This window comes from Ovis canadensis, chromosome 19, assembly GCF_042477335.2.
Source record: "Ovis canadensis isolate MfBH-ARS-UI-01 breed Bighorn chromosome 19, ARS-UI_OviCan_v2, whole genome shotgun sequence".
NCBI classification, from domain to species: domain Eukaryota; kingdom Metazoa; phylum Chordata; class Mammalia; order Artiodactyla; family Bovidae; genus Ovis; species Ovis canadensis.
Window position 1 is genome coordinate 73,317,613 of NC_091263.1, and position 17,147 is coordinate 73,334,759.

At 61.2% G+C, this 17,147-nt stretch overlaps 1 protein-coding gene across 6 annotated transcripts in view; it reads left to right on the forward strand.

Moving 5' to 3' along the window:
- Positions 1 to 17,147, forward strand: part of IQSEC1 (IQ motif and Sec7 domain ArfGEF 1) — a 138,348-nt gene that overhangs the window by 62,883 nt on the left and 58,318 nt on the right. The window contains exon 1 of one of the 6 annotated variants that reach the window (XM_069562216.1): positions 3,427 to 3,449. The exons of the other annotated variants lie outside the window; for them this stretch is intronic. The gene's annotated coding sequence lies outside the window, so the exon portion shown is untranslated. Of the gene's footprint in view, positions 1 to 3,426; positions 3,450 to 17,147 lie in introns of those variants that run through there. 6 annotated transcript variants of the gene reach the window in all.

Below are 17,147 nucleotides of genomic sequence, written 5' to 3' on the forward strand. Positions count from 1 at the left end.
CTGCTCCCATAGCCCACGGCCAGGGGCCCCACCTCCCTGCAGCATTCCGCGTCAGGCTGGCTCTTCCAGCCGGAAGGTTCTCGGTCTGACGTGACATTAGACCTGCAAGGAGCCTGGGCACCTGCCTTGCCCTGGGCTTCCTGTCTGCTCCATCAGGGGCCCTTGAGGCTCAGAGGACGACAGTCGTCCCCAGGGCGTCAGCCCCAGCCCGGGTCAGAGCAAGCCTCTCGATTCCCTGTGCAGTCTCAGAAAGGATTCTTTTTAAAACGTTCTTTTTTAGTTGCATGTAGTCCATGCAGGAGAAGAAAATGGCAACCCCACTCCGGTGTTCTTGCCTGGAGAGTCCCAGGGACCGGGGAGCCTGGTGTGCTGCCGTCCATGGGGTCGCACAGAGTCGGACACAACTGAAGCACCTTAGCAGTAGCAGTAGCAGTAAAGAAGATTTAATTACCCCACGAGCCTGTGCCTATGTGCAGATAATGCCTGGTGACTTTTAAAAAATCAACTAACCCTCAGCTGCTGCTATTGTTTAATTTCTCAGTTGTGTCTGACTCTTTGCGACCCCATTGGCTGTAGCCCGCCAGGCTCCTCTGTCCATGGGATTCTCCGGGCATGGATACTAGAGTGGGTTGCCATTTCCTTCTCCAGTCTTCCCAACCCAGGGATCAAACCTGCATCTCCTGCCTTGGCAGGCAGATTTTTTTTACCAGTGAGCCATCAGGGAAGCCCTCAGGATGAAGATTTAAAATGAAAAGGAAAAGCTCCTCCCTCTCCCATTCCACACACCCTCCCGAAAGGCGGCCATCAGTAACAGGTTGTTTGGGTATGTGGGTATCCTTTCAGGGAGAAGAAGTCGGAAATGTCAGTACACATATATGTCTAACCTTTTACCATGTACACAAGAGGGACCGCATACAGCCTCTGTCCCTTGCACTTCTCAGCAGAAATGCGTCCTGGAGCTCTTCCTGGGAAGTCTCAGCCTGTGGGTGCCGTCGTGCCGGCTCCCTCTCCCCAGGGCTGGACACCAGAGGTGTTTCTCTTCTCTGTTTGCTCACTCTGACAGCGTGCTGTGTGCAGCTGCCCTCGTGTCTTTATGACAGCATGCTGGATGCCTTTGCCGGGCCACCCTGCAAAAAAGCTTGCGCCATCTTGCACCTCAGCCGCCAGTGCTGGGGTGCACTCATCTCTTCCCAACTGCCACAGCAAAAGCATCATCAAACTTTTTTTTTTTTGCCAGCCTGGTAGAAACACACGATGCCAAACACGTTGTATTTCAGTTTGTATTTTTTAATGTGCATTTAGTTACAAGTGAAAGTGAATGTCTTTCCATGAACCGCTTGTTTGTATTCTCTGCCCTCTTGCTTCTAATTGGTTGGTCGTGTTTTCCCATCTCTTTGAAAGAGCTCTCTCTGTATTAGGGAAATTAACTTTCATTTCATTCTCCTCAGTGAACTCCTGTCATCCGTGCTGCAGATACGCTTTCCAAGTGAACCCTTTGTATTTTTTTACTTTGCAGTATGTGTTATTATTCCATGTAGAAGTTCTCATTTTTATATAGTTAGATTTATCCGGATTTTCTGCCTTGGCTTCTGGGAACACAAATATTTACACAGCGCATCTTCCGCAACCTCTGACACATTACCACAGTTGATCCTCAGACCAGCCTTTGAAGGGGGGAAGGTTGAGGGGTCTTATCATTGGGTCTGTTTTGCAGATGCATTCAAACGAGGCTTAGAAAGGCGGTTGCGGAACAGATTCTAGACCCTAGTTCTTCCCAGCCCCTCCCCTGACTCCCCGCCAGCCAGGTAACTCATTCCTGGCATTGACAACGAAAGGAGATAGCTTCTCTGTGAAAGCATTTTTAATTATTAAAACTACAAGAATCTTTTCTTCAAGACCTCTTTAAAAAAAAAAGTTTATGAAAGTATACAAATAGCTTTTAAAAATAAAACTTCCAGTGATGACATGGGCTTTGGGTGGAGGCTCATGCGATGCCCTGAAGCCCAACCCCCAGGGGGACCATCAGGAGTGAGGAGGACCCCCAGGAGCTGGGCCATTCCTGGCCCATCTCTGCCATCACCAGGGCCTTGTGTGTTCCTGGAAGAGCTCAGGTGCTTATCCGTGCACGAGACAGAGGCTGAGGTGGTCCTGCACCCCACTTAGCTGAGGCCCTGCCCTTGGCCCGCTCTGTGAGTGTGGCGAGTACACTCACCTTCTCTGCGCTGCCCTTGGCTGTGAAACCCGGATCATAGTTTCCAGCTTAAGTAGATGGACAAAGTATCCGCCTCTCACCTCTGATCTGCCTGTTCTTCCAGCATCCACAGCCTACTCCCCACCTGGCCCCCGTACCCAGAGCCACGGGCTGTCAGGGGGCACAGTCGGGCTCCCCCCACCTTGCCCCAGAAGCCCAGAGAGGGACGTGCCTTGCCCAAGGTCACACAGCCCGGGGTGGCAGGGCGGCCGAGGCGCCTGTCTCCTGACTCAACCACTCACGGGCCTCCTCCCCTCTGGACCACAGCGGCCCGGCCCGGCCTCCTGCCTCGCCGATTCTGGCCACCAGGGCGCGCGCCCGGCCGCCCGGCTCCCACGTGGTCGGGGGCTGCCCGCTGCCCACCACAGGAAGCCCTCCTGAACCTGGGGTCAGGGCGCTCAGAACCGCCCTACACGCCAGGCAGCGCGCCCTCCTCGGCTGCTTGTTCCCGGGGTACAGCCCTCCTGGAGCGCCTGCCCCTTGCAGGCCGCCTGCGCCGCTCCGTCCCCACGGCCTGTCCGTCTCCGAGGCCGGGCCGCCCCCCGAGGCCCGCCCCCAGCAGTCCGTGGGTGCCCAGGCCGTGTCTGCTGCGGGGTAGGGGGCGCCGCCGGCAGGCCCGGACCCTCGTCCCCAAACCGCCCGGAGCCGGCTACAGAGCACCGCCCCCCGCCCCTGCCCCCAGCACGCTGCGCGACCCTGCACGGTGGAGACCCTCTCTGGGCCTCGGTCTTCTCATCCGAGAACTGGGCGGCTGCGGGGAGCGGGGTGGGCATGCGGCGGGGGCCGCGGTCCTCCGTGGGCGGGGCCTGCGGCTGCGGCTCCGGGGCGCTTATCTGGGGGGGCCTCGGCGGGTCGCAGCGAAAGGCCGGGGCCACCCGGCGCCCCCCCCCACCCCCGCCCCGCCGCGCCTGGGCTGTGCGAGACCCGCTCCCCGCCCGGCCCCGCCGACTCGAGCGGCCTCGACTGGCCGGGCCCGGGTGACGTCGGCGGCCGGGGCGGCACCCGGCGCCCGCCCCCCAGCCGCCGCCGGGGAAACTGAGGCCGCGCGCGCCAAGGTCACGGCGCGGAGGCCGGCCGGCCGGCGGCGCTCGGGCTGGGGCTCCGCGCTCCCGCCCGCGCTCCTGCGGCCGCGGGGACTGCGGGGACGGCGGGGACGGCGCGGCGGCGCGCGCTCGGAGGCTGCGGGCGGCCCCGCGAGGTAGGAGGCGGGCCGGCGGGGGGCGCGCGCGGCGGCGGGCGGGGCCGGGGGCCGGGGGCCGGGGGCCGGGGGTCCGCGGGGCCGAGTCTGCAGCGACGCGCGAGCGGCGCCCGGAGCCGGGCGGGGGCGGGGGCGGCTGTGCGGAGCCGGGCCCGGGGGGAGGACCGAGGCCGCAGGCGTGGGGCCGCAGCGGGCCCGGGCTGGCCGCCGGCCTTGCGGGGATCAGGCGGGGGCGCCGGGCTTTCGGAACAGGGCTCTGCGGTGTCGCTCCCGGGGGGCCGCAGGCGACCGAGCCTCCCGGCTCTGCGGATCGCTCCTCTGAAACCCCGCGGAAGGCGCGATCTGGGGGAGGGGAATCAGGGCGTCCGGCCCCGCGTCTGCACCGCTGGCCGCCTCGCCTGAGCTGGGAAATGTGAACCCTGGCCCGCAGGGTCGCGGGGTCGGGGGGAGATGTGGCCCCCTCCACGGCCTTCCTTCCCCACCCCCCTCCTCTCTGCGCCGCCTCTCCGCGGAGAAACCCGGCCGCGGATCCAGGGTCCGGAGCCTGCGGGCGGGGAGGTTGAGGCATCTCAGGAATTCGTTGGGAACCAGATGGACGCTCCAGGGCTGGGCTGGAGGCGCTGGCCCCGGATTCAGCCCTGCCCCTGACCCTCTTGTGACCTTGGGCAGTCCCTCCTCCCCTGACCACGTGGGCCAGATGCTGGTCCCTAGCCTTGGGGGTCCTTCGGGTCCGACCCCCCCAGCAGGCAAGGAGTCTGATTAAAGGACTGTACTCGGGGGCTGGAACAGCCACAGCCCAGATGGGGCAGGAGAGAGCAGGGTGTCTGGGAAGGGACCACGCGCTGCTGTGGGTATCAGGACACTCTGTCTCATCTGCCAGCCTAGAGGGCAGCCCTCGTGGACTAAGGGGCTCTGGGTGCGGGTAAACCTCTCCTCTGTCCAGCTAGCTGGCCCTGTGAGGAGGCAGGGCTGGTTGGCAGAGATGTGATAGGCTGTCCCCTTGTCCCCCCGCAAGTGTCTGCCAGGCAGTTTCCGCTTTAAATCGCTAAGCTCTCCACTGTCATCGCAGATCTGTTCCTGGAGCCAGCGGAGCTGAAAGATGGCAGTGGGTGTCCCCTCCCCCGGGCCTGTCGGGGCTTCAGCCCCTGGGCGGGCGTTTGCTTGCCTGGTCAGCTTTGTGTGCTCCGCTCCGAGGATGCGCCGCCGTTGGGTGGGGGTGGGGCCCTTGCTCCGCACTTTTTGGGGAGCCCCTGCTCTGGCTCCGCCGTCAGTCCCCAGCGGACAGGGTGCAAACTCTGGGAGCTGGGCTCTCGACCAAGATGACCTCTGGTCACCCTCCGCTGCCCCCAGCTTTGGTCCTGGCTCGTCACTTGGGCTGGCCAGGCGGCCAAGCCTCCGCAGCCGTGAGTGGCCAGAGAGCCGGTGTGCAGTGGGGTTTGAAAGGAGGGAAGAGAAGCGGCCCCGGGAGCCCCCGGAGGCCGGAAAGGACAGGCCGGGAGTTGTCTAGGGCGCTGCATCACCACGGCCCAGCCCCTGAGCATCAGTGCCACAGGGAGCACGTGAGGGCCCACCTCCCCTTAGAGCTGGGGAAACTGAGGCCAGAGGGGGGCAGGGACGTGCCCAGGGTCACACAGCACCCCCGGGCCCCCAGCTCTCCAGCAGTCCGGCCATCCTTGGGGAGCTGCAGCCTGGGGGAGGACTCGGCGTCCCCCCCGCCCCGGAGGTCCCCGCAGGGGAGGAACGAGGACAGGGACTCTGGCTCCACACAATTCACAAGCATTAAGTCATCCTGAGTCTCGTGACTGGAGTCGCCACCCTTCCCTGTGGTGCCTGCTCTCCCAGCCTCTTTCTCTGTCCACCCCACTCCTGCCGGCCCCACAGTGAGACCCATGATCTGAGTCACGCCCCTGCCCCGTTGTGCAGACGGGGTGCCCAGGCCAAGGCAGCACCGGGACCCCCCCCCCCGAGTCCTCAGCTGTCCTTCAGCCCATGTTCTGACTCGGGGTGCTGAGTTCCTAAGCGCCCCTGGAAGAGCACAGTCATCCTTTGTTCTTGCAGGGAGCTCCCGTCACGGGGTGTGCAGGCTGGAGCGGAACACTAACTGGTCAGGGAAGGTTGACCAGATGTCTCATCACCCGCCCACCTTATCTGTCATAACCAGAGGGTCAGGACTGGGCTTGCTTGCCCCTGTCAGGACGTGTTTCTGATACGAAAGAAACATCACATGGGCAGGTCCCTGTAGAGGCCTGGGCTCCCACCTCCTACCGTTGCTCACGGTGTTCATGGCCACCGTAAAGTGTAACTCAGACTCACGTCTAAGGGCAGCATCTTCCAGTGCCCACTGCCTGCCCACTGGAGGCAGCCTTCGGCCCGTCCGTTTTGGTGCCTGCCAGGCCCACCCCACCGATGCCACCCAAAAACCTTTGCTGGCCTTCAGGCATCCATGTCACCTCAGGCAGAATCTGTGTCCTCCTTCCCTGGGGTCCCATCGTCCCTGAACTGGGGAGGGGTCAGTGTGCATGGCCAGAGGTGGGCCTGACCTCAGGACACCCACCGCCTCACACCCCCCCACCCCCACCCGCTGCCTGGACTCCGTCGTGGAGTACCACGCGAGTGCTGGCTTAGAAAGGCAGGGTGCGAGCAGTCAAGTTTGCGGTGACTTTTCAGAGCTGAGTGTATGTGGCCTTCTGGCCCAGCACGGTCGCGGTTCAAACCCAGCAAACGTCTTTCCAGCCTCTGCTCTGTGCCAGGCCTCATCACAGGGTCTCACTCTTTCCCATTTCATCTGGGAAGCCGCGGACCCGTCTGCTAATGTGCCTGAAGGCTCTAGAATTGTAAGATCAGAACAAGGATGTCAGCCCCACGGCCAGCAGCACCCACAGGAGATGCTGCCCCCTCTTGCCCACTGCAGGCTGGAGTCCCTTCTGTGACTGGGGTCCTCATGCCCGGACAGCTGGGCGGTTTGCACACTCAGACGGCCTAGGGGAGGCGCTCAGAGGGGCCTGACCCTGAGAATCCCCTCGGGCTCTGCAGACCGAGACAGACAGGCTCGTGATGGGCCCCTGTCATCCCGTCTGCGAGTTTGGGCCTGGGCCACTGCAATCCTGCGGGATGACAGTCTCCTCCTCCCCAGACTCTGAATCCCCCGAGGGTGGGACAGTGGCCCAGGCACCTGCTGATCCCCAGCGCCAGGGGCTAATGCGAGTCTTTGTTGTGCTCAGCTGAGTTAGAGCCAAACAAGAAAGCAAGCAGTGAGTTCTCCTTGCCCGAGTTATATGCACCCTGAGGTGGTCCAGAAGAGTCCCATGTCTCGGGTGAGATCCCCTGGAAGGCCATTTTAGCTCCGGGACTCCCAGAGCCAATGACTTAAAAAAAAAAAAAATCTAAGGACTTAGTGAAAGCTATCAGGATGGTAATGTAGATTTGGAAGAGCGCTCAGCGCCAGGCTGTTCTAATAAAGACAGTTGCTCCAGGGTGTTATGGCGGCGCTTCATCATTCTGCTTCTCCAGATTCAGGACTAGGATCAGGTCTTGGACGTGGTCAAGGGGCCTAAGTGAAAGTGAAAATGTTAAGTCACTCAGTTGTGTCCAACTCTGTACGACCGCATGGGCTGTAGCCCACCAGGCTCCTCTGTCCATGGGATTCTCCAGGCAAGAATACTGGAGTGGGTAGCCATTCCCTTCTCCAGGGGATCTTCCCCACCTAGGGACCGAACCTGGGTCTCCCACGTTGCGGGCAGACTCTTTACCGTGCCAGCTACGAGGGAAGCCCGTGCACACAGCCCTCTGAGCCTCAGTCTCCTCCGCTTTAGAGTGGGAGTGAGGGAGTGACGGCAGGCCCCTCCCCAGGTGGCTGTGAAGGTAATTCTGGAAAGTGGCAGTGTCATGCGGCTAGCTTCCGTTTTCTCCTTTGAGGATATTGAAAAGCTACTAAGTGTTTCTAAGGCCTCAAAGTCCCGATCGAAACGCAAGCTCCATTGATTTTCTCATTCAGCGAATATTTCTGGAGTACCTACACACCAAACGCCCTGCCCTCTGGGAGCTTTGATTCCAGCGGCAGGAGACCCATAGCAGATGAGGACGCAAGCCAAGAAGAGTGTGTCAGCTGCTGCTAAGGGCTAAGAAGATGAGCCTACCCTGGTCAGTGTTAAAGGGGCTTCCCTGTGGAAGAGCCTTCCAGAAGGGCGAGGAGAGGAGCCCCCTTCACCCGCCCTCGGGCTCTGGGAGACTCCAGTCCTGGCCCTGCGGGCTTCCCACTCGCTGTGCAAACTTGGGCAGGTTCCTTGCTGTCTCTGATCCTCTGCCCTGGTTAGAAGTAGCAGATTAGCCCCTCTCCAGCTCAGGTGCCCTGTGTGGCCGGGCTGCCTACCCTGTCGGGGTGTGTGTCGTGCCTGGGACGCTGCCATCACAGCGGGGGTCCCTGCCTATCCCCTGTGTCCCACACCACACAGGATCTCCATCTCAAACCGTCACGCGGAAAGATGGAAAGACAGGCCCAGGAGCAGCACCCTGGCCCAGAGACGCAGGACAGCTGAGCCTGCGACTGTGGCCCCTCAGAGACCGCGCCACCCTGACTTCCGTACTAACACCATCTTGCTCTCACTGTCTTCCCACCTGTCTGAGCAACTCTGTACAACGTGGCCTTGTTCCTGTTCTGAGCTGTCTGTGCATACGGCTTCCCAGGTGGCGCTAGAGGTCAGGAACCCGCCTGCCAACGCAGGGCCAGGGTTTGATCCCTGGGTCAAGAAGATCCCCTGGAGGAGGGCTCGCCACCTGCTCCAGTATTCCTGTCGAGAATCCCACAGACAGAGGAGCTGGTGGGCTACCTTCCACGGGGTCGCAAAGAGGGGGACGCGACTGAAGAGACGCACCCCCACAACACGGACGTGGATTTGGGCCGGAGATGTTTGCTCGGGCCTGGCTTCTTCTCAGAGTCACGGGAGCTGTCACTTGGCCTCGTCACGGCTGGGTGGTACTCCACTGCACCGCCAGCCACACTTAATTTTCCGTCTGTGTCTTCAGATCGGGGCTGTGTTCTTGAACACGCCCTCCTCCCAGTGTGTGTTCCGCCTCCTCTCTGCTGTTTGTCTTGAGCCGGGCCAGGTGGTACGCGCTGTCCAAGGTCGTCCCAGAGCCGCCCAGCCCTGTGGTCCTTCCCTCCCATCACCCCCCCACGCCACCCGCCACCCCTATTGTCAGTCTTGGCCATTTTGGCTCACCTGGCCGGTGGGGAACGGTTCTACTCCGCACCTTCCTGCTTGCTGGTGGGGCTGAGCCGTGTTCATACGTTTACTGGCTGTTTGGGTCTCCTCGTTGATGGGACTGCTGGAGCCTCCTGCCTACCTCAGGCTGTCTTCTCGGTTTTTCTGCTGTTGTTGTTGATTTTGAGGATTCTTTAGGTATTCCAGATTCCAGTCCTTCATCAGTTATACGTGTTGTAAATATCTTGCATTTTTCAGTCTTCCTGGAGTCTTAGAATGAACGTTTCACTCTCAGAGGTCTTAATTTGAGTGATCTTAACTTCATTTGTGTGAGTGTGTTTTAAGAATCCTTTCCTACCCTGCCGTCATGAATTCACCTTTCACATTAGACCTGTGATTGGCGTTGGTAAATGGTGTGAGATAAGGGCTCCATTTCACACACAGGCACACGTGCTTGCACACCAGCCTGCCCAGCAGTTCGGTGACTCGCGAGTCCCTCCACCTCCCTGCTCTGCCTGTCCCCTCCTCCTGTGTGCATACCTTTCCCGGCGGTGCAGGAGCCAGGACTGCAGGCTGCATGCTGGAGCCGCAGCAGGGACAGCCCCCAGGCCGGGAGGACGGCCCTCCCCCGCTGCCTGCCCCCTCCTGCCGAGCAGGTCTGCGGGCCGTCACGTGTCCGCTGGCTCTGAGTCGGGCTCTGGCGGATTAAGCAGGGGCTCAGGGCTTATGACCCGCGCTGGCTGCTGCACGGGCCCCGGGGAGGGCAGACGGAGCTCAGCTCTGGGGGCCGCAGAGGAGACCCCTGGGGGCCAGCGAGGCTGTGCTCAGGAGGCAGGAGGTCCCCAGCCCCGGCGCTGGAACAAGGAATAAGGTGAGAGGGATGGGGCGGCCCGGCTGTGTCTCTCCCGCCCGGCTCCGGGAACCTCCGTCTGAAAACGAAATGTCTCCCACCCGCCGCCCCTACCCCCGCCAGACCTTTCCATTAGGGGGGACCCAGAGCCAGGAGGTGGGGGCGGGAACCCACAGGAAGACCTGCCAGGGTTCAGGCCTCTGTGCAGGCTCACCTGAACACACACACAGAGACACACAGACACACACACAGACCCCCCACACACACACATAGACACCCCCCACACACACACACAGACCCATAGATACACACACACACAGAGACACACACACAGAGACACACACACACACAGACACACACAGAGACATACACACAGACCCCCACACACACACATAGACACCCCCCACACACACAGATCCATAGATACACACACACACAGACACACACACACACAGAGACACACACACACACGCACACCTGCCCACTGGCTCTCGAGGAGCTCTGCATCCCCTGCAGAGATGAGGGCTGCCCTCTGGTCGGGGAGGTCACTGCTGCCCCCTAGTCCAAGCTCCAGACCCCAGCGCCTTTCCCCTGGTGGTGGCCAGGCCCCTCCCCTTGGGTGACCTTTCCTCCTGTCCTGCAAGGTTGGGGGATTCGCCCACTTAACAGATGAGGAGACTGAGGCTCGGCGAGGGGCTGTGGGCCAGCTGGGGCCGGGCTGGGAGGACGGCTCCCAGCACCTCGGCAGCCTGCCTACGTGAGCCCAGAGCAGGCTGTGCCCACGGCCTGCCGGAAGACACAGCCCCGGGGCCTCTGGCAGCTCCGGGTGCCTGGGGGCGGGGCGCTGGCCTGGGAGCAGAGCTGACCTGGGCTATCCCTCGCTGGTGCCTTGGGGGGATGGGGGGCAGGGGGTGGGTGACAGTAAGAGGCCCCACCCCTCCAGGTCGCTCTGAAATGCACTGCGTGAAAGGGCTTCCACGCGCGGCCGCTCCCAGCAGGCCCTGCGGACTTAGCTTTCATTCGCACAGGGAAGGTCAGTACCTGAGTTCACTGCGTCCTCTGAAGCCCTGGGCTTCCGTCTCCTTCTTTTCGTCCTGGGATTTATTTATGCGTTTATTCCTCTGCGTTTCCTGTCTGCTTAGGAAACACAGGCACGTGGTCCAATCGCTCGGCCTTCTGAGAGCCTACGATACGGACGGCCTGCGCCCTCGCCTCGCCCCAGAGCAAACCCGGGCGCTGGAGGCGTGATGGTCAGCCGGGCTCCTGTGTGTGTGTTTGTCGGCCGCCGTGTTTTAAAGGGAACAACGGCCTGGGCTCTGCCCCGTCCTGTGACTGCGCTCTGGGCCTTTAAATCCACCCACTCGATTAGAGAGCCCGGGATGGCCTCCCCACAGAAGCCGGGCGTATTTGTAGGAGCTGGCACCAGTTCCTCCTGGTCAGCAGGCCTCGAGGGAGGCTGCAGCCTGGCACAGGGCAAACAGGGGGACTGTTGAGCCACAAAGAACGGTCCCTCTGTGCCCTGAGAGGGCCCCGGTCGGGGCCCAGCTCCCCCTCTGGCCCAACCTGGCGGCGCTGGGTCTGGAGCCCGGGTGGAGCCTGGGGAGCTGGCTGAGGCCCCGCCGGCTGCCAGCTGTCCACCGGGCGACCTTGAGCCTCCTCTGGCCTCCTGACTCCGTGCAGAAACCCAGGGCACGGGGTGGCCCGAGAGAGAGGATCGAGGGGCTGTCTCCTTGGGGCCCCCAGCACGCCACCTCTCACCCGTCCCATGATGTGGCCGGAGTTTCCACTCTGCCTCTTACACTTTCACGGTGCTCCGGAGGCAGCCCAAGCCCCGCTGCCGTGTTCCCTGTGGGCCTTGTGACTCCTGGACCTGCCGGCGTCTTATCTCTGCTGTGGAAATCTCCCAGAGGGCAGTGGGCAGGGCTTCATCTCTCCCAGCCTCAGAAAGGAAGGCAGCAGTCAGCACTGCGTGGCAGCGTACCCCGTGTGTGACTACACACCCTCATCAGAAGGGCTCCCTGCCCCCTTGAGGGAAGAGCAGGACCTACCATTGCTCTCAGGGGCGGCAGGGCCCAGGGTCGCGGTCGCCCGGTGCGGCCGACGTCGGGGGCGGCAGGGCCCAGGGTCGCGGTCGGCCGGTGCGGCCCCTGTGCAGTCGCTCAGGCCGTGCACTGTGCAAGAGCGGCTGGCAAAGCACTGCTGCCCAGCTGCAAGCTGGTGAGACGCTGTGTGCACCAGGAGAGGGCGCCGTTTCTGAGTTCATGCACAGACCCCGCAGCTCACTGGTGGAGAGGGGCCTGGCAAGGTGTCTCCTCTCCTCTGAGATGGGTTTTCTCTGCTCAGTTCTCTAGAATCTCCCTCCAAGACTCTGCTGGTAACCGGGAGAGAGGCCCTCCAAACACCCTCCTGCATCGGTGGGAGCAGCTTGAGTAGACCCCGCCCAGTGAATCTTCAGAGGGAATAGGGCCCTGGCTCAGGGCAGACCTGGGCCGAATCTCGGCTCTGGCCACTCCTGGGCAGAGCTCCTCAGCCAAGCCCTCCACTTGAGCATCTGTTGCGGTGATATAGTGGTCAAGAACCCACCTGCCAAGCAGGAAACATGGGTTCAATCCCTGGTCCGGGAAGATCCCCTGGAGGAGGAAATGGCAACCCACTTCAGCGTTCTTGTCTGGGAAATCCCCATGGACAGAGGAGCCTGGCGGGCTACAGTCCATGGGGTCGCAAAGAGTCGGACAACAATATCCCCCCAAAGCCCAAGCATGAAGGACCCTCACGTCTGGGCCCGGCCCCTCGAGCAGGACCTCTTTATTTGTGAAGGCAAACTGACTTGAGGACAGAGCCGCATGAACTAGACAGAGTCAGCTCATCCCCAAGACTTCCTCCAGCACCTAGTGCATGCCAGGCCGGAAAGAAACAGTGAGACCCAAAGACAGGACTTATCCTTTCAGAGCCGAGTCATGAAGGTGGAGTCGGGAATACATAGCTGGAAGGGAGCACCAGGCAGAGGGGACGGCGTGTGCAAAGGCCCAGGGGCAGGGGCCAGCTCCCTGGGTGTGAGGCTGGAGCCGCGTGGGAGGGTGTGTGTGCTAAGTCACTTCAGTTGTGTCTGACTCTGCAACCCCATGAACTGCACCACTCCAGGCTCCTCTGCCCATGGGATTCTCCAGGCAAGAATACTCAAGTGGGCTGCCGTGCCCCCTCCAGGGGATCTTCACCACCCAGGGATCGAACCCGCGTCTCTCACACCTCCTGCATTTGCAGGCAGGTTCTTTACCACCAGCGCCCCCAGGGTGGATGAGTGGGAGGGGCGAGGCCGGCGGAGGCCGGAACCGCAAGGGTTTATGGGCATGGTGAAGAGTTAGGTGCCAGTCTCTCTCTCTCTCTCTCTCTCTCTCTCTCTTTCTCGTTAAAGATGTTTGTTTAATCGTGTGGCTGCACTGAGTCTTGGTCGCGGCAGGCAGGACCTTCGATCTTCACTGTGGCGTGTGGGATCCTTAGTTGTCTTATGTGGAGTCTAGCTCCCTGACCAGGGGATTGAACCCTGGCCCTTCGCTGGGAACACAGGGTCCTAACCCCCGGGCCACCAGGAAAGTCCCTGCTGCTTATTTCTTAAGCAGCGAGGAGCCAGGGTTTCAGCCTCCTTAGATCAGTGACTCAGACTGAAACGTCAGGGACGTTGGGTTTGAGTCCTGGCTGTGCTTCCTGACCCAGGCCCCCGCCCCCCCCCCCCGCTGTGTGACGGGGCGGGGGGGGGGCGGGGGGGTAGGTTGTGTTCGGTGGTGCAGGAAGGAGAGATCTGAAGGGGAAGCTTAGCGGGGTGTCCGGAGGTGGGCTCAGCTGCCCCTGTGGGCACCACGCTGTGCAGTCCGCTTGAGGCTGGAGGGCCAGGGTGCAGTTCTCCAGAGGGACGGCAGGGGGCGCTGGCCGCTCGGCGGCGGCGGGTGGGCTCGCCCTGCGAGGCCCCGCGCGGGACCGGTGGCGTCGGGGCGGCACCGGTCAGGCCGCCAATTCAGGGCCCCCGCCCGCAGTTGCCGGCTCTCCGTCTTTCATCCCTCCGGGACCATCATCAGCTGTGACCTGAGCTGACGTTTTAAGCCGATCTAAATTTGCCACCCAGCCCAAACAGGGGACAGCTGGGCGAGACCAGCCCCTGCAGGGGCGCGCTGGGGTGCAGACCCCCGCTCCCCCGCCCCGGCCAGTGTGGTGCGGGTGACGAGACGCCCCTCGCAGGCGGGCGGGTGGGCGCTGGCGCAGAGTGCCCAGGGACTGTTGGTCCAGCCGGTCCGGGGCCCCCAGGAGGCCTGCAGGCCTGGCGTGCTTCCTCTGCCCCCCCTACCCCGGGGTCCCCGCTCCCGGCAGTGGGCTGGGAGCACAGGGCAGCCCGTGTGCGTTCAGCGAAGACGTGTCCTTCCGGCCGGGGGCTGCGTTGCAGGGCGGGATCGCTCACACTTGGGCCATCACTGTCCGTGCTTGGGTGCCCACGGGCAGGGCCAAGCCCCAGGAGAGGCCCCCTGGGAGCCCCCAGGACGGGGCACCGCGGGAGGGGAAGGAGGAGTCCCGGGAGAGGTCCCCGCGCTGCGCTGCGTGTGGTCACCCTTCACCAGGGCGATAATTACTGCATACGTGCCTGAAAGGGGACAAATTGCTGTGTGCTTGCAATTATAAATTGCGTTTCTGACACTCCAGGGGTTTCCAAACCTTGATATCTGTGCTGTTTACACAGACGTTACCGTCGTTGATGGAAATTACCAGCGAGGCCAGAGCTTTCTGTGGGTCGTGCTTCCTAAGAGATGCTCAGGGTGGCTGTGCTCCGAGAGTCCCCGGGGGACCCGAGCTGAGCCTCGAGCTCGACTCCTCTGTTGTGGGCTCAGGTTCTATCTGCAGCCCGAGACTTTTCACACTTGGATCCCCAGGCTAGAATCCCGGCTCTGCGCCGACCGGCTCAGGGGCTGCCAGCCGCGAAGCCCTCCGTGTCCCGGTTTCCTTACTTGGACTAAGTAACGGGGCTCGATAACCGGCTCAGAGAGCGCGGCATCCAGCGGCAGGCCCTTGGCCTCGGTGCCCAAGGTGCTCCCTGGGCCTGTCCTCTGTTCAGGATGCCGGGAGGCCCACATCCCCGGAGGAGGGGACCCTGGCCCTGGAACCCCGCCTCCCGTCCCCCCCCCCCGCCCCGCAACCAGGCCGCCCTCCCCGGCCTGCGGGGCCGTGACCTCATCTCAGTGTTATTTCTTGCTGCAGAGTATATTCTCAGATCCCTGGGTTTCTGTTAGTGTGAGACGCAGGCCACAGGTGGGCGTGGAACGATTCCAGGTGAGCCACGTATGCTGCATTCGGTGACGTGGAACTGACAGATGTACCCTGCCCCAGGAGAAAGCTGTTCCCCTCCAGGCTCTTTCAGCCCCTCTGATTAGATTACAGATCACACATCACACCGCATGTCTCTTTCACGCCTCTTTATCACTCCAAAAATGCTTAACTACAGGGCCTTCTTTTATAGGAAGTAATATACTTTATAGGAACTAGTATATAAAAAAGGCTGCAAGACGGACAGTGAGCACCCCCCTCCCCACCCCCGAGGTAATCATCATCCAGAGACATGTCTATCAGAGTGTGTGTGTGTGTCTCTGTGTGTGTGTTTTCCCCGTCCTCACAATATATCTTGTATCTCATTCCGCATCAGAATACAGCAAGCATCCTTCTGTTTTATAGCTGCCGTCTGTAACATGGATTTTCTATACTTTTAATCTCTGTTTTAAACAAAGACAGAGCGAGCCTCAAGCACAGGCCTTCTGCTGATAACAAGCTCTGAGCAAGGTTTTATAACAGTGTTTGGTTTGGTGATTTACTTTTCTGACAACATTCAATATATGCTCGGCAGGAATGACTTTTCACTGATGGAGCAGATATAATGTGTGCTGATATACAGAATACGATTAAGTAATTGGCACACAGGTGCCGTGTGGTTGCTTGGAAAACTAACCTGGGCATAAATCCAGGCCACTTCTGCCGGCTCCCCCGCCCCTCCAACACCCTTCTATAAAATGAAGCCCCTGCCCTGTGCTCCAGCCTCATTCCTCACAGCTCACCCAGCCCCACACTTCATGCGCCCTTATAGGCCGTTCCTGTGCCTGGAGCGCCCTGCAGGGAGCTCCCATCTGTGCCGCAGATCCCAGTCCAGGCTCCACCTGCTCCAGGAAGCCCTCCCCGATGGCCGTCCCTCCGCCCACAGTCGTTCCCGCCCCTGCGCCAGGCGGATCGCGTGACTGCACTGATCACCCACCTTGGTCCCCTGGAGCAGCGCGGGGGTCCTTAGATTGCTGCAGGGTGAGAATGCGCATCGCTCGGAATTCCCCCCAGGACTGCAGCTGCTGCTGCCGGGACCGCACTCTTGAGTCTCTCACTGGTGGAGGGCAAGTCGCAGGCTGAGTGTCAGCGTCCCTGGGTTCTCAGCTCAGCGCCGTCATTAGCAGGCTGTGTGTCTTTGCACAAATTACACCTTCTCTGGGCTTTGGGGCCTCCGTGAGAAACAGATGTGAGCCCGCCTTGTCGGGCAAGTATCGAGATCGTGGGAACACGTGTGTGGAAACTGGGCTGGCACCAACCAGTGTGGGTTGCTTCCTTCTAGCCCCCTGCCACCCAACTTCCCGAGGGCAGGGCCCACGTCTGTTGTGTCTCAGACCCTCTGTGGCGCCCGGCCTGTGCCTGGCGGGCACTCACTGCCCACATTCAGGAAGGCACCTGTGCCCAGTTATCAGTTTATTCAACTAGCGACTCAGACATCACACCTGCCCTATGCCCGCTGACTCTGAGTCCGTGGACCCGGGTCGGGTCAAGCTGGACGGCGTCTTCTTCCCGCTGGGACCAGTGAAAGTGCAGGCCGCTCAGCCGTGTCCAGCTCTTTGGGACCCCACAGACTATACAGTCCACGGGATTCTCCAGGCCAGAACACTGCAGTGGGCAGCCGTTCCCTTCTCCAGGGGATCTTCCCAACCCAGGGATCGAACCCAGGTCTCCCACATTGCGGGCGGATTCTTTACCAGCTGAGCCACAGGGGAAACCCAAGGACCAGGGAAGGGGTGGGATAAATCAACAGCATAAAGCAGATCGCAGCGGGGAATGTTCAGCCCACTTAAGAGAGGCTGTCGTTTGGGGAGCACTTAGTGGCGTCCGTTTGCAAACCAGGCATCGGAGCACTTGCTGTTGTAATAATTGAACACATCTATTCATTAAAACAGAGGGCCGCTGGGGCTTGCTTGGCTGGCCCTTGGTGGCCAAGTGGATGCAACGGATAAGAATCCATGCTGCCAGCAGGGTGGGCCTCGCAGGGCAAGGCCTCACCACCCCCCTCTACCCGCTTGGTGCAGCTGGCCCCCAGGGAAGCGCAGCTACCGGGAGAGAAACCCACATACGTCAGGAACGGTCGTTCGCTTTGCCCCCGGGGATTCCTCTTTTTAGAGTCACTTTAGCTCACAGGTTCCTTAAGTTATGAGAATCCCCCTGGTTATGAGAATCAGTTTTTCTGAAGGTCAGTTTCATGTGAAGAGGGGCATTGGCTGAGATCAAACAGGACCAGACTGGCCTTGTGCTGGCCCTGAACCAGAGTGAACCCGGTTCAACACGACCCTTCAGCTCATCACAGATTTCCTG